General features: G+C 46.8%; 1 long non-coding RNA gene across 2 annotated transcripts in view; it reads right to left on the reverse strand.

Moving 5' to 3' along the window:
- The window catches only part of LOC130367910 (uncharacterized), a 225494-nt gene that overhangs the window by 168697 nt on the left and 33889 nt on the right, over positions 1 to 22908 (reverse strand). Inside the window, exons 3-4 of one of the 2 annotated variants that reach the window (XR_008892214.1) lie at positions 17219 to 17348; positions 17021 to 17151 (exon numbers count right to left, since the gene is read on the reverse strand). The exons of the other annotated variant lie outside the window; for it this stretch is intronic. This is a non-coding gene — a long non-coding RNA (uncharacterized LOC130367910). Of the gene's footprint in view, positions 1 to 17020; positions 17152 to 17218; positions 17349 to 22908 lie in introns of those variants that run through there. 2 annotated transcript variants of the gene reach the window in all.

A 22908-nucleotide genomic window follows, 5' to 3' on the forward strand; every position in this document is an offset into this window, starting at 1 on the left:
ACCGGTGCTGATCAGCGTTCCTGTCTGCTGCGCGAATCACAGGGGTGCTGACTGGAGAGCAGCACCAGCGCTGATCAGCTTTCGTCGCTGCTCGATTGCGTCATCTCATAGACGCAGAGTGGGGCGGTGCGCCGAGCTTTCTTCCGGTATTTAAACTTGGCGGGCTGGTGTCTAGTTGGCGTTTCCGGGCGATCATGGAAGAACCTCTTGACATGCAGCAGCCTCCTCGCAGCGCACAAAAGCGGTAAGTGGACGCGCCTCTCATGCCTTCCTAACATAGTCCCCGTGGCCTAACCTCTTATTCTATCCTCCTCCCGCAGGGCTAAGCGGATGCCGCTCACGTGTCCCTATTGCCACAAGGTGCAGAAGGCATTATCCACACACCTTCGGAGGTATTGCCGCCGGATCCGGAGCGAAAGCCGGCTAACCGCGGCAATGGAAGAGTCAAGAACTGCGGTTATGTCGATTGCCTCAAAGGGCACAATGATCCGCTATGGCGATATAGAGAGGCTGGACTCTCTGGAGTCCTTCGTGACTTTCCTTCAGGAGCGAGGCTTTAAGGTGGTTGATAGGCCGGCCCCCGAGGTGGAGCAGTCCGTTTCGGATGATGAAGCCCAGGAGCGTGACGGTTGTGACGAGCGAGTTGTGCCCGCAGTGGAGCCCAGCGCAGGCGGAGCCAGATCCAGCAGTTCCGAGCAGAGCAGCCAAGAGGCTACCCAGAGCGAGTCTGATATAGCCATGAGCCCCGAGCAGGGTGACCATGGTGCGCATGAAGTGGATGAAAGGACCGCGAGGTCTATTTCACTCTTTTGGTGTGTGATGCGTTTTTTCCCCTAGGTCGGTAGTATCGAGTGTTAACGTCATGCTTTCTTTGTCTCTTTTCTTCAGGGCACAAGGCGTGAAGTGGACCACCGAGAAACGGCGGAATATGAAGAGAGATGTGTAGCGAAGCCTGGCCGGCTTCGCTACCTATCTCCGGGTCACACTAGTCGTGAAGCAATACCAGCAAGAGGTGGAGAACGGGGCGCGGTTCCTCTACTTTGTAACCCACACAGCACGGACCTGAGTTGGGTTAGAGACATTGAGAAAGTGCATGCTTTTTTCACCCGGCTGCGAGATCCGCTATTGACTGAGCAAACCGTCCTGAACTATCTTAAGTGCGTTCGGCGTTTCCTGCGCTATCAGATGCGAGCGACTTACCGGTGCAGAGGCCTCGCCTCTTTGTCTTTTCAGCACAAGGTTCATAAGGGTACCCAACCCTTAAAGGGCCGCCCCATTGTGTCGGGGAATGGCTCTAACAGAAGCCTTGGGCATTTATGTAGACCGAATACTTAGGAGCTTTGTCACTGCATTGCCATTATCTATGTACGTGACACTACTGACTTCTTACAGAGGATAGACGGTGTCTATGTTGGAGAAAAAACCTTTTTGGCCAGCATAGACATTGAGGCACTATATAGCTCTATACCTCACAACTTTGGTCTGCAATATTTTCTTAGATCGCGGGGCAGTTTTCTCATTCCTCACAATCAATTTGTGGTCTCTATCATGCAATATATTCTTAACCATAACTACTTTATCTTCGATGGGAAGACTTACCACCAGCTCAGGGGGACTGCCATGGGGAGCCCTTGTGCCCCCACATACGCAAATCTCCTCCTGGGCTGGTGGGAGGACACCATAGTCTTCCCACCGGATGAATGTACCTGGACCCAATTTATCACCCTTTGGGCCAGGTACATAGATGACATCTTTGTTTTATGGTCTGGTACGCGGGAACAGTTTCTCAGATTTATGAAACATCTGAATGAGAATAACTTAGGTCTGCATTTTACTCATGAAATTAACAACCATACTTTAGCCTTCCTTGATGTGCGTGTCTCCAAAAATGGGGAGGGGGGACTTGATTCTACCCTATACCGTAAATCCATGGCTACTAACAGCCTATTGCATTGAACAAGTTTTCATCCTTTAGCTCAAAAAAGGGGTATCCCAAAGGGGCAATACCTAAGAGTACGGAGAAATTGTTCCACAAATCAGGACTTTTATCAGGAAGCTGGTAAACTTCAAAAACAGGTTTCATCAGCGGGGCTATCCCAATAAGACACTGAGGGATGCTTTTCATTTTGCTCGCAACAAGAATCGCATGGATTTACTGACCCCCACCCCAAAAACATCCTCCGACGGCCCGATGAGGATCATAGGGACATATGACACTAGCAAGTATGAGGTCTTGGAAATTCTCAAGAAGCACTGGTCTATTTTACAAGCTGACCCCCTCTTGAATGAGGTCATAACTGATCTCCCTCTTGTAACGTACAGGAGAGGAACCTGGGGGACCGCCTGACTCACAGCCACTACAGTCGACCCATACCTTCGAGTACCTGGCTCGACCGGCGGTTTGCCGGGAATTTCAGATGCAGTGGCTGTAAGGCATGTTCATACATGCATAAAACTAAGGTTAACATCAGCTCGACTACAGGCGAATGCTTTGCAATAAGAGATTTTGGGAACTGTCGCACAAAAGGCCTTGTGCATCTTCTTCAGTGTGGATGTCCAAAGGACTATATAGGCAAAACGATCAGGGAGTTCCGTCGTAGGATCTGTGAACATATTAATGACATAATTCATCAACGGGATACGTACATCAAGTACACAATGGCAATCCTAAAGTATGTACCTTTGCAGCCCTTGAAGTTATACGTCCGTCCCCGAGAGGGGGAGATATTGATAAAAAAACGTATGCAGAAAGAAACTTCCTGGATATATAAATTCAAATCTGTTACCCCACAAGGCCTCAATGAGGTCATATCATTTACCTCATTTATATGACAACCCCCCCTGTGACTACACTAATTTACTAACTCAAGATCCTGTGATGATTGGTTTACCCCCTTTCCCTGCTTCCCTTTCCTCCCCTTCCCCTCCCTTCCTCCCCCTCGACCCAATCTGTGTATCAACAATCATGTCTCCTTTGCGGTATGGTATTCATTTCTGGTGAGAGCTCGACCAGGGGCTCCCACCTCATTTTATATTGAATGTAATACCTGATTGTCATAACTCCAGTTCTTATCTGCACATAGTGCCGTTCCAAACTGTATCTTATTGATTGATAGTGGTCAATATTTAATCATGAATGTGAAGTGGTATGCAGGATATGTTCTAAATACCAGTCCATCTCACCAACCAAAACAGATCCGGTGTTGATTTAGCCGGATCTATTAATATACATGCTTGTAAACCTAGGAGCAGTGTAGCATATGGGTTGTCATTCTGCAGACAACCATTACTTACCATGTTCACTCGTTCTAAACACCCTCTCCTTTAAATATGTACAGCTGTGCCCCTTAAATTACACAATTTAAAATCACTTTAAAATCACTGTGGAATATATATAACAATCAGTGTTTGGTACCCGAACCAGCAATCCTCTGCGCTACAGTGCGTTATACCCATATCCATGGAGATTAATATAAACATCTATGCAACTGCGCTGACATCACGCCCGTGTCCATGGAGACTGACATACGTACCGGTGCTGATGACGGAATGCAGGTTTCGGAATGACAGCGGCCATGTGATAGACTCTGGTCACATGGCTTTGTTTACCTCTGTCTATACCAGTCGCTCTGGAGCGTCACTAAGGACACTCCAGACTTGTAATCCGGAACGAGGCTATACAGCGGTCATGTGATATGAGTCATACGGATCACGTGACCAGACACGGAATGACTGTCTGACCCGGAGGCCACGTGTATATGGCGTCTGACGCCAGTTCCGGAAAAACAGGTAGGAAGTTCACTAGATATATTTATCCAATACCTGCTTATCATATGCTCGGGTCTATGCAGGATTGGCTGTACTTTTAGGAGGGAACTGCCCGGTAAGGGACATGGTCCTTCTGCAGTTACCATCTATACTGCTCATCTATCGGCCATCATCTCTGACTATGCATATAGCCCCCAATTGTCCCCTGATGAACGGGTGGGGGGGGGGATGGGCGTGAAACGCGTTGGAACATCCCTAATCAACATCCACATCGGATAAGTACAACCTTGACCTATATATATATTTTTGTGATTCTCAATATTTTTACACCTATATTTTAGGTTTGTTTTTGGACTCTATCTTCAGTTTTTTTGAGACCTATGTGATTTGGGTATCTGGGCGTTTAAACTGTTTTATCTATAACTGGCCCAGACTGTACCTGCCAGTTTGTAATATTACAGGTTACTATATAGGGGATGTGACGGTACTTTGGCTGTTCATTTTACAATGATCATGACCGGTAGGAACACTCTACAACTATGTGTAGCCATCTGTTTTGATCTTGACTGCCAGTAACACCTTGTTAATATACAATATTTTTCTGCATTGTTCACACTATTTCTCCAGTATCATAACTTGATTCCTCCCATGAGAAGGCAGGAGTGTGATTTTTGGTCAGACAGGGTCTCAGTTGGAGATATAGCTATTTATTCATCAGGGCATCCAACATTTTATGGAGATCACAATTTCCAATACTGTACCTACTCTGTTATAAGATTGATAGAACTAACCTATCTTTTTCACCCAAGGGTGAAGTCTCACATTATCAGCCTGGTAATATATCTAGATAGGGGCATCTATCCCTGTCCCTCTAGCTATGCAGGGCACCCCAGTGAGACAGAGTTTTTTCCTAATTGTTCATATTGTAGGGCATCTAGGTGACTTAACAGGCTAGGTTCCGGTGTGGGACCGCCCTTAGGGCGTCTACTCTGCCTAGGATTAGGTATAGAGTAGGGGATTTACAGGGAAAGTGATAGGTAGCGGCCTATCATCTCCATCGGCCTATTACTTTCCTAGGTCCTTTCCCCCCCCATCTACCCCCCCCTATATTCCCTCCTTTATTTTAGAAATTGTGGTTTACAATCTAATTATTGACCGATTGTGGCTGTTGACAGGGACATTAATATATTTTGTACAAATTATCTATGAGCTGACTGACCCTTATTGGGTCCCTATTGCCACTTCATAGTAAGATATCTCCTCTTATTATGATGGATTTTTTGGCCTCGGGGTTGCAGTCCCCAGATTAGCGCAAATTATTAAAAGTTAAGTATTAGTGTTTATTTCGTTGACTTCTCTTTTGTGCACTAATAGAAATTGAGTTTTTCGGTTACATCTTTTCAGCACATCTCCTCGGTCTTGGATGACCTCCAGAAGGTCCTGTCGAAAGGCGTTTCAAGGATGGTCATTCAAAAGCGATACCTTGGCCTCGATAAGGCCAGTGCGATGCCGGAGCAGTTGTCGGCACCTGCTCGAGGTTGCTATGCCAAATTTCCTTATGAGCGTACGGGTGGCCACGGAGGGTGATCCGACTGGGGCCCATGCCCTCGAAATCCTGTACTACCTCCAGGCCCTTCTGATCCTGAAGCATCTGCAATGGCCAGGGGTAGTAAAAAACCTTCGTGTGTCCGAGTGGCAGCAGGGAGTGAGGCATGAGTACAGTGGGCAAGTGTATTCGGTTGTCGGTGTTCAAAATCATAAAACCTCCACCAAGCAAGTTGCTGCCTTTCCGTTAAACACTCAGGAAGAGGCTGCTCCTCCTGGCTGAGCAGGAGCCAGAGGAGTTTGTGTCCACCACCTCGGCTGAGCTCTATAACCCCTCAAATGACCTGAGGCGATACCCCCACCGGTATGGCCTGCAGAGCGTACTGGTACGGAAAGTGTGCGAGACGAGCACTGTGGCGCTGTGCACTGATGCCGAGAAATCGCTCTTCGCCCGTTACCTCTCGCACTCCAATTTGACTGCCGAACGAGTGTACCAAGAGAAGACACTCGATGATATATGCCACGGGAGCGAATTGGTCGTGAGGGCAGAGTGTGGTGAGAGGCCGCAGGCCAGCGGGAGTAGCCGGGTCCCGATAGCTGGAGCTGGGCTGGAGGCCGTGGCGGATGCCAGGTGAGAGGGACCGTAGCTGGACGGTATCTTCAGAGACGCTGTGACGACCCATTGCAGCAGCCACGTCGCGAGCGGTTGAGGCAGAGGAGATGGGTGAGGCGGGTGCCCGGAGGGCGGAACAAGACACTGCAGCTACTGTGATGCGATTGGCTCAATAAAGTGTTGTTTTGAACTGATTACACTGAGTGCTTTTTTTGGTCCAAGGGGGCGAAGGCCAGATGAGTACCCGAGGAAGATGGGCCTATGCCGGTCGTTCCCTAAAGAACGAATCAAGTGTGCCTTGTCGAATAATTCAACGGTCCATATGGTTCGTTCCTGGGGGGGGGGGGGAGGCTGGACAAGTACGCAAATTTTCCCCGTGCAAAGCATCTGGAAGGGTCCCCTGACGGACAAAGAGAACCAGGGCAGGAGGCACTGGTCCATGTACCCAGGCAGGGCGCGCCGTCCTTGGGCACAGGATCGCTGATGCGGTCCCCCCTGGCGGCGGGGAGCGGAGGCGTAGGGCGAGTCGGCCATCCTTGGCGGGCGAGTCGGCCAATCTTGGCGGCCGGTCTGCCGAGGAGCCCCGGTCCCCCCGGAGGCGAGGCGACAAAGTCCCAAGTCCCGGTTGTCGGCCAGGGGGAGGCGTGGGTCCCTGTGCCCAGGCAGGGTGCACCGAACATGGGCAAGGCCTCTGGAAAGGGCCCCCGACAGACTTCCAGGCCTCGGGACTTTTGACCGAGAACCAGGGTGGGAGGCGCGGGTCCCTTTACCCAGGCAGGGCGCGCCGTCCTTGGGTACAGGATCGGTGATGCGGACCCCTGACGAATGTCAAAGTCCCGGTTGTCGGCCCGGGGGAGGTACTGGTCCCTGTGCCCAGGCAGGGTCCACCAAACCCGGGCAAGGCCTCTGGAAGGGTCCCCTGACAGACCTCCACGCCTGACGATTATCCCGAAACCGAGAACCGCTATGAGATCAGATTTGAAAGCCCTCCCCGGGTAGGCTGATCTTGGGAGGCCCTGGTGAGACCTCTGAGGGGAAAGGTGGAAATCCCCAAGGCCTGGTTTTCCGCGGTGGAGGAGCCATGCCGCGTACCCGGGCAAGGGGGCGCCCTCCCTGGGTACGCTGATTTCGGGAGGCCCCCGGTGAGACCTCCGAGGGGATAGGTGGAAATCCCCAAAGCCCGGTTCTCCGCTGTGGAGGAGCCGGGCCGCGTACTCGGCTTTCCCCCCGGATACGCGCCGTGGAGTGGGATGCGAGAATCCACACTAGGTCGGCATTATGAGTGAACGTCTGATCCGCTTTGGTTGCTTAAACCACGCTAATGCTGAGCGGGAGCACCGCCAGTGGTGAGCAACACTGTTAACCCTGCAGCCGCGTTCCGTGCGCAAGCCATGGTGGTGCTTAATGGAGAGCAGCACTAGTGCTGATCAGCGTCCCTGGCTGCTGCGCAGACCACGGTGGTGCTGATTAGAGAGCAGCACCGGTGCTGATCAGCGTTCCTGTCTGCTGCGCAAACCACGGGGGTGCTGATTGGAGAGCAGCACCAGCGCTGATCAGCTTCTGTTGCTGCTCGATTGAGTCATCTCAGAGATGCAGAGTGGGGCGGTGCGCCGGGCGTTCTTCCGGTATTTAAACTCGGCAGGCTGTCGTCCAGTTGGCGTTTCCGGGCCAACATGGAAGAACCTCTTGACATGCCGCAGCCTCCTCGCAGCGCACGAAAGCGGTAAGTGGACGCGCCTCTCATGCCTTCCTAACATAGTCCCCAGTAGGTTCCATGGCCTAATCTCTTATTCTATCCTCCTCCCGCAGGGCTAAGCGGATGCCGCTCAAGTGCCACTATTGCCACAAGGTGCAGAAGGCATTATCCACACACCCTGGAGGTATTGCCGCCGGATCCGGAGCAAAAGCCGGCTAAACGCATCAATGGAAGAGTCAAGAACTGCGGTTATGTCGATTGCCTCAAAGGGCACAATGATCCGCTATGGCGATATAGAGAGGCTGAACTCTCTGGAGTCCTTCGTGACTTTCCTTCAGGAGCGAGGCTTTAAGGTGGTTGATAGGCCGGCCCCCGAGGTGGAGCAGTCCGTTTCGGATGATGAAGCCCAGGAGCGTGACTGTTGTGACGAGCGAGTTGTGCCCGCAGTGGAGCCCAGCGCAGGCGGAGCCAGATCCAGCAGTTCCGAGCAGAGCAGCCAAGAGGCTACCCAGAGCGAGGCTGATATAGCCACGAGCCCCGAGCAGGGTGACCATGGTGCGCATGAAGTGGATTAAAGGACAGAGAGGTCTGTTTCCCTCTTTCGGTGTGATTCGTTTTTTCCCCTAGGTCGGTAGTATCGAGTGTTAACGGCATCCTTTCTTTGTCTCTTTCCTTCAGAGGGCTGGGCTTTATCGGCAACACGATGTGCAGTGCCCGGCCGGCTTTGCTACGTATCTCCGGGTCACACTAGGCATGAAGCGATACCGGCAAGAGGTGGAGAACGTGGCGCGGTTCCTCTACTTTGTAAACCCACACAGCACGGACCTGAGTTGGGTTAGAGACATTGAGAAAGTACATGCTTTTTTCACCCATTGACTGAGCAAACCGTCCTGAACTATCTTAAGTGCGTTCAGCGTTTCCTGCGCTATCAGATGCGAGCGACTAATTTACCGGTGCAGAGGCCTCGCCTCTTTCGGTCTTGTCAGCACATCTCCTCGGTCTTGGATAACCTCCAGAAGGTCCTGTCGAAAGGCGTTTCGAGGGAGGTTGTTCAAAAGTGATACCTTGGCCTCGATAAGGCCAGTGTGACGCCGGAGCAGTGTCGGCACCTGCTCGAGGTTGCTATGCCAAATTTCCTTATGAGCGTACAGGCGGCCACGGAGGGTGATCCGACTGGGGCCCATGCCCTCGAAATCCTGTACTACCTCCAGGCCCTTCTGATACTGAAGCATCTGCAATGGCCAGGGGTAGTAAAAAACCTTTGCGTGACCGAGTGGCAGCAGGGAGTGAGGCATGAGTACGGTGGGCAAGTGTATTCGGTTGTCGGTGTTCAAAATCATAAAACCTCCACCAAGCAAGTTGCTTCCTATGCGTTAAACACTCAGGAAGAGGCCTGATTCTCCGTCTACCACTACCGTGTCAGGCCGCTCCTCCTGGCTGAGCAGGAGCCAGGAGTTTTTCGTGTCCACCACCTCGGCTGAGCTCTATAACCCCTCAAACGACCTGAGGCGATGCCACCACCGGTATGGCCTGCAGAGAGTACCGAGCGTGATGGTGCGGAAAGTGTGCGAGACGAGTACTGTGGCGCTGTGCACTGATGCCGAGAAATCGCTCTTCGCCCGTTACCTCTCGCACTCCAATTTGACTGCCGAACGAGTGTACCGAGAGAAGACACTCCATGATATATGCCACGGGAGCGAATTGGTCGTGAGGGCCGGGCGCGGCGAGAGGCCGCAGGCCAGCGGGAGTGGCCGGGTCCTGGTAGCTGGAGCTGGGCTGGAGGCCGGGGGCGGATGCCAGGTGAGAGGGACCGTAGCTGGATGGTATCTTCAGATACGACTGAGGCGCTATGACGACCCGTTGCAGCAGCCACGGCGTGGACGGTTGAGGCAGAGGAGACGGGTGAGGCGGAACGAGGCACTGCAGCTATTGTGATGCGATTGGCTCAATAAAGTGTTGGTTTGAACTGATTACACCGAGTGTTTTTTTTGGGCCAAGGGGGCGAAGGCCAGATGAGTACCCGAGGAAGGTGGGCCTATGCCGGTCGTTCCCTAAAGAACGAATAAAGTTTGCCTTGTCGAATAATTCAACGGTACATATGGTTCGTTCCTGGGGGGGGAAGGCTGGACAAGTACACGAGTTCCCCGTGCAAAGCATCTGGAAGGGTCCCCTGACGGACAAAAAGAACCAGGGCGGGAGGCACGGGTCCCTGTACCCAGGCAGGGCGCGCTGTCCTTGGGCACAGGATCGGTGATGCGGTCCCCCCTGGCGGCGGGGAGTGGAGGCGTAGGGCGAGTCGGCCAACCTTGTCGGGCGGTCTCTCGAGGCGACAAAGTCCCAAGTCCCGGTTGTCGGCCAGGGGGAGGCGTGGGTCCCTGTGCCCAGGCAGGGTGCACTGAACCCAGACAAGGCCTCTGGAAGTGTCCCCTGACAGACTTCCAGGCCTGGGGACTTTTGACCGAGAACCAGGGCGGGAGACGCGGGTTCCTGTACCCAGGCAGGGCGCGCCGTCCTTGGGTACAGGATCGGTGATGCGGACCCCTGACGAATGTCAAAGTCCCGGTTGTCGGCTCGGGGGAGGTACGGGTCCCTGTGCCCAGGCAGGGTCCACCAAACCCGGGTAAGGCCTCTGGAAGGGTCCCCTGACAGACTTCCAGGCCTGACGATTATCACGAAACTGAGAACCGCTATGAGATTGGATTTGAAAGCTGAATCCGGGTGACAGTTCCACGAGTTGGGCATGACGGAGTGGCACGCGTTCATAAAACTATCGCAGCATGGCGACCGATGCGCGGGGTGTTCGGCACGGGTCCCTGCACCCCAGGCTGGGAGCGCTCACCCCGCGCACAGGAACCCCGGAGAGGGCACACCCGGAGGAAGGCAGCGGGACCACCGGGTGGGTGCACAAACCCGCACGGGCGGTGCAGCGTGGCCCCAAAGTAGGCTGAGCGGAGGGGGGCCAAGCCGCTCCGGCGTCGGGACGGCTCCCCGACTGCCGCCGGATCCCGACGAGCGCCGACGATGGCGAGGCGCGTTGCCTCGCGCTGGGCCGTCCGACCCTCGGGCAGGCTCCGGCCCCGCTAGCAGCGGGAGCCCGCACTGTCGCATCCGCCGACCGGGCACGCGTCTCTTTTTACAGTAAGGAGTATTATGTTTGTGGATGTGGTATATGGTTAAAATAGGTAGTTTTGACTTAATGTATTTATAGGTTGTCCTTATCGAGCTATCGAAATTCAGGTGACGACTTGGTTTATTCTGGTGGTCTATCTTTCCAGCAGGTTACGGTTAACAGTTAAGTTCGTATGCTAGGCTATATGTTATACTGGACATAGTGTTTATTTTATTTAGTCATTTTAGCAGTGTGATCAGGGAAGGTCGGCAAGAGGTAAGCGGAAGGTATTTTTTCATGTCGACTCCTCATGAAATCAGACACGTCTTCTGGGTTGCGTCAGACCTATTTTTATGATCATCACTGTGTACGTTCTCTCACACATTGTATATTGTTTTGTGTATTTTCCATTCACATAAGCACTGCCAAAGTCATCGACAGCGCACACCAGCGAGGCATCTGTGTGTGCAGGAAGTCATGTGGGGAGAGGTTGCAACCAAGACAACCGATACACACAAGTCGATTGGCTTATCACGGTCCTCTGTCATGCATAGCACCGCATTGAGGGCGCACAATCAAACTTGAATATACCCCACACTAACGTGGTTATGGAGTGCAGTTATATATTTGGTGAGTCTGTTTTGAATCCCCTCCTTTTATGATTGATTGATTTATTAATTACATGTGTGTGCACATTGTGTTTTATCAGCAGAGTGTTTTTATGATCATGACAAATATTATGCACTTGAGAATATGATGACACTAATACAAATATGTAACACTGTACTGTAATATGGAAATGTTATGCCCTTTATGATGATTATATTTGTTTATTCACAATTGGTACCTGACTGGTACGCTTATATGTGTGTGGTTTGATCACATGTGTACTGCTTGATAATGACTGGGTGAGCCAGTTGAAACTTCACTGTTTTGTGAAATACTTGTTTTTTACTATGGAATAAAAGCACTTTTTTCACTTTAACCTGGACTGTGTGCTGCGGTGAGATCCTTATGCTATTACCAATGTGGAGTCATCTTCGGTCAGGACTCTAGAAGCTGCTTTACACCGGACATTTTTTTCATTTTATCTGGTTGTGCTGCTTTTCAAATTTTTTTTGTCTTATGGCCTATGAGCGTGCACCCAAACTACTGTACAGAGAGATGGAATCCTTTCCAGACACCCATTCAGGAACATCAAATACGGGTATGTCATCTAATTTTTCTACAAGTGTTTTGTACACTGAAGTTGATGCCACTAGGATTCTGGAAAATATATCGGAAGATGCTTCTTTTCTGCATACTCCATGTTTTATGGACATAGAGAAATTATGAAGCTGCCACAAAGAAACTATTCAATTTGCAATTACATCTGACTATGTTGGCGGGATAGAATTCCTAGAGGCATGAGGTCACAACCTAAAGTAAATACATATATTAATGATATGGATTATCGTACCAAATTTGAATTAATCTCAAATAAAATATGCTATGGACCTTATACTTTTGCAAATTGAATTTTTACAACAAGATATTATGAGTGGTAAGAAACAAGTGAGTGATCTTGAAATAACCATTCTACAGTCCATGTCATAAGAGGAGATAGATGGATTTTTTGCAAGCAGAATTCATTTTTGATTAAGCACAGGAAAAATAGAGGAAACTAAAAAACGCAAGTGGCATAGGGATGCACATGACTATGCCACTGGCAGAATCCGTAATTTGGGTGCTTCATTTCATACTTTTAAACGTAATAGGAAGATGAGGAATGTCTCTGTAAGACAGGAGGAATCCAGTAGTGCTGAACAATCTAATTTGAATGTTTGACCAATTTTTTTTTAGGTCCACAGAACCCCCAACAGGAGAGCCAGGAGGGGAGGAAAGAAACGTGGACGGTGGCGCAAAAGCAAAGACCTGGAAGACTACAATAACCAGGAACAATGCCAGGAAACTGTGAATGCAGTGGTAAATATATCATTCCCGGACTTAACCACTTCCCAACTCAATTTACTTAAAGGACTACATTTTTGTGCTAGTGCCACTGTGGACTGGTTTACCTTGGAACTTGATTTTGCCCATGACCACGAATTGATCATTAAACCCGCTGATAAAGGGGGTTCAATCGTGGGCATGGACAGGGGTCATTACATCAAAGAATCAGAATGCCAATTGAATGACACTGAAGTATTTGTGTCTCTGGTCATCCTAGACAGGCCATTGAGAGTAAGATTAAAATGGTGGTTGATCATGGATTTAGTGAAGGTCTAATAGATGAGGAGACAAGGAAGTTCCTTATTGTTTTGCTTCCGGTTACTCCATTGATATACCTGTTGCCAAAAATTCATAAGGATTTAAGGAATCCTCCTGGCAGACCTCTGTTACATTGCATCTCAATTTTTGTTAGATAAGTTGTGAGGTAATTTGCCATTAATTCACTGTCTTACATCAAGGATACCTCTGATTTATTTTTATTTTTTTTATCGCAGGCGTAATTTTACTATCTGGAGCTCTAATTGCATCTTTTGATGTGGTCACCCTCTACACCTCCATTAAACATGATGGAGGTATGGAGGCGGTCACAAGGGCATTGAGGAAGGCCAATTTTCCTGCTGAACAATTGAGTTCTTGGTTGCATTATTGAAATTGGTATTGGAAAAATAACAATTGTTTATTTAATGACAGGTTTTATGTACAAAAACAGGGTACAGCGATGGGGAGTAATATAGCGCCTACTTATGCCAACATATATATGGCGTCACTGGAGGAGACCGCTATCTATGTATCCCACCACTTCAGGCATGTCCTGAAGTGGTGGAGATACATAGACGATATTTTTTTTATTTGTACAGACTGAGAATACATTCTGTATTAGTTTCAGTGGTATGATGTGTACAGAAGTGATCAAGATTAACTAATTTGTCTTTTTTCTTTTTTTGTAGATACATGGAGGTGGAGTGCAGTATGGATACTCACCAGATGGTTCTAGCAACTGTTATTTGTTGGGGGTATATTGTTTTCTATTTAATAAAATTATATATTTTAAATTTTTTTGGGGGGGATGTGTGCGTAACAGAGAACATGCTATCAACAAATATGGTGACTCTTGGTATAGTACATTGGTTATGAGGAGAAGACAGTCAAAAATTTATATCAGTTTTATAAAAAAAATTTCCATTTGTTTCATTTTTTTATTTAGTTTTTTGTAATCATATTTTACTTAAAGGGTTACTCTCATTAAAACGAATTTTTGCTATTGCACTCCTTATGGTAGATAAAAAATTTCTAATATACTTTGGTAAAAAAAAATGAAGTTTTCTATGTTTTGTGCTTAAAAAAGCTCAAGAGCACATTTTCCCCCATCTTATACACAGACTTAGGACCGAAGTCCAAACACAGAAAGTGCAGCCTGGAGTGCTGAGGGGTGTGTGTCCAGCCTCATCCAATCATAGCTCCACTCACACTTAACTGCCATATGCTGTTGGTTGGACACACACCCCCCCTCAGCACTCCAGGCTGCACTTCCTGTGTTTGGGCTTCGGTCCAAAGTCTGTGTATAAGATGGGGGAAAATGTGCTCTTGAGCTTTTTTAAGCACAAATAAAACTTAGAAAACTTCATTTTTTTTTAAAACAAAGTATATTAGAAATATTTTTATTTATCATAAGGAGTGCAATAGCAAACATTTGTGTTTAATGAGAGTGCCCATTTAATATTTCTTCATTTTTTATTTTCTCTATTTATATTTATTTTTTTATTTTTTACTTTTAACCTGTGTGTGTATCCAGTGAAATACTGGGGATAGCATATATGCAGGACCGTGAGGGTCCAGTGGCGAGACTGGAAGGCGGGGGTGCACATCCAGTCATTCATTTGGTTGGTGCATCTCCTGCTTTTGCTGCTTTTTGGGAAACACTTTTTTTTTAACTATGGAATAAAAGCACATTTTTTCACTTTAACCTGGACTGTGTGCTGCGGTGAGATCCTTATGCTATTACCAATGTGGAGTCATCTTCGGTCAGGACTCTAGAAGCTGCTTTGCACTGGACATTTTTTCATTTTATCTGGTTCTGCTGCTTACATATACATATATTTATAAATATGCATACAATGTATACTGTATGTAGAAAAGAAAGGGAAAAAAAAAAGCGATAGGTTAGTTCAGTTAAACATATAAGTTTGGCTAACGGTTCCGTTCCTCACAATAACTGCCCAGACAACAGTTCAGCATACCAGTCTGGCACCTCACCAGCTTCATTTACACAGGTTGCAGGTAAAAACAAAACAGGAACAAAATAAAGTCCTAGACCGTCTGTTACCTGCAACCTGTTTTACTCTCAGTTCGCACCCAAACTTGCCACCTTATCACATATCCCCCCTTTACTCAGACCACCAGGAAGAAGCACATGTGTTGGAAAGGCAGAAACCATCTGCCTTTCCTTTCTCTTGGACAATTTTTGGCCCACAGTCTCTGAAGTCCTTGATTTCTTTCTTCCGGACTTTTACCAGCCACCAATTGCAAGTCTCTCGGTCACACCTCTCCAGTACCAGGTTCTTCACCCTGGTGTGCACAGGGTTCTTGAGATTAAGGACCAAGAGGACCGATTCTTCCAACAGTTTTCTTCTGGCTTGTCGGACTTTTGCCTCTGCTTCAGAGAATCTTTCGGCCTCAGTGGCTTCACCAACCACTGTCTTGTTCTTTGTAGCTTCAGAGGACCTCCGACACGGGTCCATCTCAGTCTCAACTTTAGAGGACTTCCCACCTGGTTTCACCTCAGTCTTGCCTTCAGAGGATTGCTCACATGATTTCACCTCCTCCCTTCCAGCTTTCTCTTCAGGGGCACCAGCTTCCTCAGGTTTGGCTTCAGAGTCTTTGGTTCCTTCAGGTTCTTGTGTAAAATCAGCTTCTACTTCTGTTTTGCTCTTCTCTGCAGCTTCGTCAGGCTTACTCTTCTCTTCACCTGTAGCTTCAGTTATGCCATTTTCTTTACTCACAGCTTTTGGAGGTTGACTCTGGTTTAGCTTCTGCTTCAGTGGATTTCTCTGCCTCAGCATTACCTTCAGAATTTCTGGTCTGCTCAGGTTCAGAGGATTTCCCGCCTGACTTCTTAGTCTCCACTTCAGAGGATTTCCCACCAAGTTTCAGCTCAGTCCTAGCTTCAGGGGACTTCTTACTGGGCTTCACCTCAACCTTAACTTTAGAGGACTTTTTGGCATTCAGAGAAAGAATCCCTGTATCCCATAACTTATGCCCCAGAAGCATTTCTTGAGACAATTCCACCTTAGCTTGGTCTCTGCTCTCTTTTAGGACTTCCCGATCCTCTTCCTTTTTTTAATATTTTCGCTGCTTATACTGGAGCTTCGCCGACTTCATCCTCTCACTGTCAAGTAACTGTCAAGTCCCTGACAGTATCTTCCGAAGACAGCAGTTGTTTCCTCAACTGCTCACTTTCCACCAGCAGAGCCTCCTGCTCGTAGAGTTGCGATCCCAGCAAAACCAAGGAAGCTACTTGGGACCTTCTGCGCTTTTCATTCTGCGTTTCCAAGCTCTGCATGTTGTGCACTAAAAGCACTTTCTCTCGCTCCGGATCCTCTATGGCAACCAGCCTAGCCTTGTAGTCACACCGTAAAGTATGATATGCACTATGCAGAAGACCCACTTCTTCCGTCAGAAAGGTAACCTGCTTGGCCAGACTCTCCACTTTATTCTTCTGGCAGGTCACCAGATTCTGGGAGCTGGCCAATTCATCTTGGAAAGCTACCACGTCACTTTTGTACTGCTCCGTGATTTTCTCCAGCTGACGCTTCTCTTCCTGCTCATTCTGGAAGTCCGCCAGCACCTTGTCCCTCTCCTCTGTCAAGCGCTGTACTACTACTTTTTCAAGTTCACAGAAACCATCTGTAGGGTTTCTTCCAGATTCTGGATCTGTTCCAGTTTCTTCTCAAGGCCAGCCTGTCATTTCCGAGACTTTTTCTCACAGCGGTCTCCTCACTCTAGCTGTTAGACCTTGAGACATCCTGTGTCAGACTCTCGACCCAGCTCTTCATCTCGACGAATTCTCCCCCTTTTTCAGGGTTGCGGACACTTGTGCCTCGTCATTATCATCAACAACAGGTGCCACTGGCACCTGGCACTCTTCCTCTCCCACCATATTGGCAACTCGGGACACTCCCGTCGGACCAGCAATCGCTTGACGGTAGGTTCTTTGCCCCTAGCAACAACTTCAATGGCTCTTGGCACCAGCAAATCCGGGTGATTCCCGAACAGTTCCTCTGAACTGTCTCTCGGCTCCTTGGCAGACTTTTCTTGTCTTGTCACAGTCTCTCCATGGCCTGGCATAAACAACTTGGGCGGTTCGACCTTTCTGGTTACAACCTCTCTCTGGTTCAGAAGCCACATCATTTTCACTATACCGACGGCATCCTAACCAAGAAAGAAAGAGATTACCTTAAGATTGAGAGCCTGAGAACACCCATTTTTTATCACTTACCCAAATTCATAAGGATCAGAAGAACCACCCAGGCCGTCCAATAATATCCGGTATTCAGTCCATCACAAGCAATTTATCCCAGTACGTTGATATCTTGTTACAAAAATACGTCACCAAACTTCCATCCCACCTGAAAGACACACCATCACTCATCAACATCCTAGAAAAGGAAGAATGGAAACCAGACTACAAGTGGGCCACCCTTGATGTGTCTGCCCTATACTCCAATATCCCGCACCAGCTAGGCCTAAACGTCATTAAAAACGTCTTGGACACAGACCCCCATATGCCATCCGAACAAAAGAAATTTATATTGGACAGTATTGATTTCATTTTACGCCACAATTATTTCAAATTCAACTCTGGTCTATATTTGCAAACAACCGGAACCGCAATGGGGACTCGATTTGCTCCTTCATTTGCAAGTCTATACATGGGCGCATTTGAGGACCATTTCATCTACAACAATCACCCATGGCAACAAAATATCATCTTGAACAAACGGTACATAGATGATTTGCTTTTCATCTGGAACCGTTCCGAGAAAACATTCCAGGAATTCAATGAACCTCTGAATAGGAACGAATGGAACATAAAACTCACTGGCAAATGTGTAACATCCAAAATCGAATACCTAGACCTGGAACTATCCTCTGAAGGCAGAAATATCATCACCACTACATACTTCAAAGAAGTAGACTGTAATAGTCTTCTAGATTTCAAGAGCAAGTACTACAAAAAGGATTCTGAGAAATTGTACTAAAGTCAGTGATTACATCAGAGTAAAATAATCAAAACATGCCTCAAAGATAAAGGCTATCCGAGTAAAATTATTAAAGCAGCCTATCAAAAAGCTCTAAACATCAAAAGAACCACTGAATCTATAATAACCACAAATAAACGGAAAGAAATACCCTCTTATCCTTCAACTTCAACTTGCCAGGACAACTCAGGACAAAAACCATACCACCTGAACTTCATCACAAGATACACTGCGTCGCATCAGGTGGTTAGAGATACTATGAAGAAGTATTGGAATATCCTCCTCCATGAAGCTTTTTTGAAAAGCAACATCCCACAAAATCCGAAAATCACCTTCAGGAGAGCGGCTACCATCAAAAACACCGTAGCCCCCAGCTTTTCTAAAAGAAAAAAAGAACAGTAACATCTACCTAGGGAAACAAATAAACCCGGGCTGTTTCAAGTGCAAACTGAAAACATGCAAACTATGCCAAAATATAACCAATAGCATCACATCTATCACCAGCCGTTCAACCGTTGAGAGCTTCACCCTAAAAGCTAAAATGGACTGCTCCTCTACGTATGTAGTGGTGAGCCAAGGAAATACACCCTTTCCTTGCCACCTTATCACAATATTATATTTATTTATATATATTATATATTATATAATATATATATATATATATATATATATATATATATATATATATATATATATATATACATACACACACACACACACACACCCTGGAGAATCCTTCACCTGCTGCTTCATCAGGCAGCAGGGAAGGGATGTCTTCAAAAGGAAGGGCTCTCCCTAGTAAATAGCAGCCCGCTGTAAGGGGGAAGCACACAGCCGGAGCAGTGAGTGGCCCAAGTGACGGTGTGAACTGTGAGTAAGCAGGTTGCAGGTGTCATGTTATACTGGGTGAGGGTAGCTCACCAGTTGGTAGACAGGGCATGCTGAGAGTTGTAGTCCGTGACCAGACTGTCTAGGATTTTATTTTGTTCCTGTGTAGTGTTTATTTTTGCCTGCAACCTGTATAAATAAAGCTGGCAAGGTGCCAGACTTGTATACTGAACTGTTGTCAGGCGAGTTATTGCAAGGAAACGTGTCCCGTGGCAGTGACCAGGACGATCCCAGAGCTATCCCCAAGGACTGTTCCTTACAATATATATAAGTTCTGCGCAGGTGTAGCAGGATTATAGTTTGAGGTATGTGGTTAGTGTAATGATATTTAGTCGTTGGTTATTTTCGGTAGAGGAATTTCATTTTTAGGTCTGACGCAGTTTACGGGTATTTGAATAATTAATTTAAGTCATTTTGTGTCATTGCAGGTTTGGGATTTCTTGTAGCAGGTTTTTACAGTAAGGAGTATTTTGTTTGTGGATGTGGTATACGGTTAAAATAGGTAGTATTGACTTAATTTATAGGTTGTCCTTATCGAGCTATCGAAATTCAGGCAGCGACTTAGTAATTCCGGTGGTCTATCTTTCCAGCATCTGATATATTTGCGGTAGGTTGCGGTTATCTGTTAAGTTCGTATGCTAGGCTTTGTGTTATCCCGGACATGGTGTTTATTTTATTTAGTCATTTTAGCAGTGTGATCAGGGAAGGTCGGCAAGAGGTAAGCGGAAGGTGTTTTCTCATGTCGACTCCTCATGAAATCAGACACGTCTTCTGGGTTGTGTCAGACATTTTTATGGTGAACGTTCTCTCACACATTGTATATTGTTGTTTTGTGTATTCTCCATTCACGTCAGCACTGCTAAAGTCATCGACAGTCTGTCACGTCTTAAGACTGTTCATAGCCTTTCAGGCCGACACGTCTTAGGCTACGTATTTTGGATGGTTGCATTCTTTAGGTCAAGATTGGAGGTAAGTCTGTTTAGGTGAGTAGGCGTGTCCATGTTTATTCGCTTTCTCAAGTATTTTTACATTGGAGGGTTTGTTAGTTTGGATTATGGCTAGGATTTAGTTAGTATTTGTTGTATGGTTTGTGCAGGATGTCGCACACGTCTGATATCGAAGATTCTGCTTCAATCATGGAAAATACAGCCAGGACCTCGGAATACGCAAGCATTCATTCGCTTCGTAACTGGACTATCCCGAAACTCCCGGCTGAATTGTCAAAAAGGGGAATTCCTTTTTCTGTAACTGCGAGAAAAGTTGAACTTTATAGGATGTTAGTATCTGAGTCAGCCGGGCCGAGTCACGAGGAGGTTTCCATGCAGACCTTGCATAACTCTCTTACTCAGTTGCACGCGATGATTAACACCATGGGGAGATTTATCAAAACATGTCCAGAGGAAAAGTTGCTGTGTTGCCCATAGCAACCAGATTGCTTCTTTCATTTTTCACAGGCCTTTTTAAAAATGAAAGAAGCGATCTGATTGGTTGCTATGGGCAACTCAGCAACTGTTCCTCTGGACAGGTTTTGATAAATCTCCTCCCATGTCCTTATCAATGTCCGTCATGCAGACCCATTTAGATGTCGTGGAGAGTAGAAAGGATGCTGTTACGTCAGCACCCGTTGCGCCTATGCACTCAGTTCCACAAGTTAGCACCGCAGGTACCCAGTCAGTGGTCCCTAACATTGCCCCGGCTCACTTCATCCCGGCCAATATAATGAGATATTCTAGATGGCAAAGATGTTAATTTGATCATTGCTGCGCATGACATTTCTGAAAATAAGACATTTGCTTGAGGCAACGTTTTGGTAGTTTTAAAATCTAAGGATATTAGGTTGAACAAGAAATTGTCTCATTCAGAATTTGTCATGGCCTTCGGCATTTATCTTGACATATGTACAGCCAGGCCGGAAAGGAGAGGGGAGTTGATTTTGTATTTGTACAAAGTAACAGAACTATGCCACAAGTATGGTGGTCATACTTTCTATGACTACCATAGGTCATTTTCGACAAAAGCGGCTGCTGCATTATTATTCTATCAATTGGGTGAATATTGATACAGAATTGTTCTTTAATAATTTCACTGGGCTTAAGGTAAGTGTTTGTGGAAAGTGCCAATCAGCCACACTACTGATTGGTGCAGCAGCGTCAATGTCGAAACCCCACCTAGTCAGCCCAGTACTTCGAGTGGAGTGCAGTCTAGGCCGCAGAAAGTCTCAGGTTTGTTGGACAAATTGGGCAGGCCTATTACATATTTAGGGAAATCACATATGTAATAATTATAATTATTCTCCTTGCAAACTACAATCAATGCAGGCTGTTCCATGTCTGTTCTACATGCATCCGGGCTAATCCTAAGATTGCATGCCCTCAAAAGTCAGAAAAGGCATGACTAGGTGTGATTGACACCACGTTCCAGAGTCAGTTCCTGATGGAGCATCCAGACAGTGGTTTTGCTGAATTCCTTATTTCTGGTTTTCAACGGGGATTCCACACTGGTTTGGTGACTTCACCGGAGGCCACTCATGAATGTGCCAATCTTTTGTCAACACAAAGGGACCCTGTTACCGTTGAAACATTAATTCAAGCAGAGCTAGATAAAGGCTTTTTCGCCGGTCCTTTTGATGCTTCCCCGTATGACATTTGGAGGGTTAGTCCAATTGGGCTTGTTACTGGCAAGTTTGGAGTCCGTTGTGTTTAGTGATGAACTATACATGTATCATGAGTCGATAGCCTTCTGGGGAAGGTATATCGACGACGTCATTATAATCTGGACTGGATCAAACATCCTTTGAAGATTTTGTGAGGGCTTTAAATATTAATGAGTTGGGCCTACAATTCACCCATGAGATACATCATGACTGTTTTTTGGACGTCACCATGAGCAGGGACAAGAGTGACCATATTGCCACTTGTGTCTATCGCAAAGTAACAGCGGGCAATAGCCTCTAAGATGGGAGTCACGACTCTGAACTCCTCAAACGAGGAAGTAGTATATCTAGGTGCTAGGGGAGGTGACATTGATCATCGCCTCATCCAAAAGGAAGCACAATGGATCTATCGCCTGGGCACTTTGGCCCCTTCTGGACTTAATGACTGCCTGTCCTTTGTTTCGTTCATCTAATATCTCCTTTATAGTTGTGTCATCTTTCACTCTGCTCTCAACTTTGAGTTTTCTCTGATTATATTCGTCTTGCTATAATATATGTATAGTTGTATTTGTGTTCTCCGTAAGCCTTACAGCACTTAATAATTGAAGAACAGTGCTTATATCCGTCTACATCTATTCGGGTAATTCCATGTCTATTAAATATTTGGCATTTAACATTTATATATTTTATACATATTTTTGCCTACACATTTTATTACCTATATTATTTATAAGTGCCGTTTATCAGAATCTCCCTTTGATATCTATTTCCTTACCATAAATTATGTTGCTACATATAGTGCCCATTACATAAGCCCCACCTTTATTTTATGAAATATTTGCTGGGCATAATGTATTAGTACAATATCCCTTTTTTCATACCATTTTCCATATATTCATACAATTCCTCTATATATAATGTTTTTATGCATACCTCCTGGCTGTGGAACACGCTGTATACCGCCAACTCAGTATATTACCCCTGGGTGCATTTAGAGCCCGGATGAGACCATCATGTAGTCTGCTGCATGTCACATCTGCCTTTGACACGCACCTATCAGGTTATTTTCATTACTGTATAGCTAGGTGCTGGATACTAAGGATAATTGTATATCAGTTGATCACTATCTCAGCGTATTGGACTGGACCATATTTGTAGCCGCATGTTATGTTTGGTTCCCTTATGAACCCGTCATTATTGGATGGTGGAAACACGTCGGAATATATTATTGGGATCCTTCTTGCTCACTGGTAAATGTATTGTTACCAGTGTTTTTTATTACACTTCAAACATTGTTTGTGGGTATCTAGTGTAGTGTCCTGGCAGTCACAGACTGGGAGAATACCTTTCATCTATCTGTTCACTTATTAGTCTACAGGTCTTTAG

The sequence above is a fragment of the Hyla sarda genome, chromosome 4 (assembly GCF_029499605.1).
Source record: "Hyla sarda isolate aHylSar1 chromosome 4, aHylSar1.hap1, whole genome shotgun sequence".
Taxonomy (NCBI): Eukaryota; Metazoa; Chordata; class Amphibia; order Anura; family Hylidae; genus Hyla; species Hyla sarda.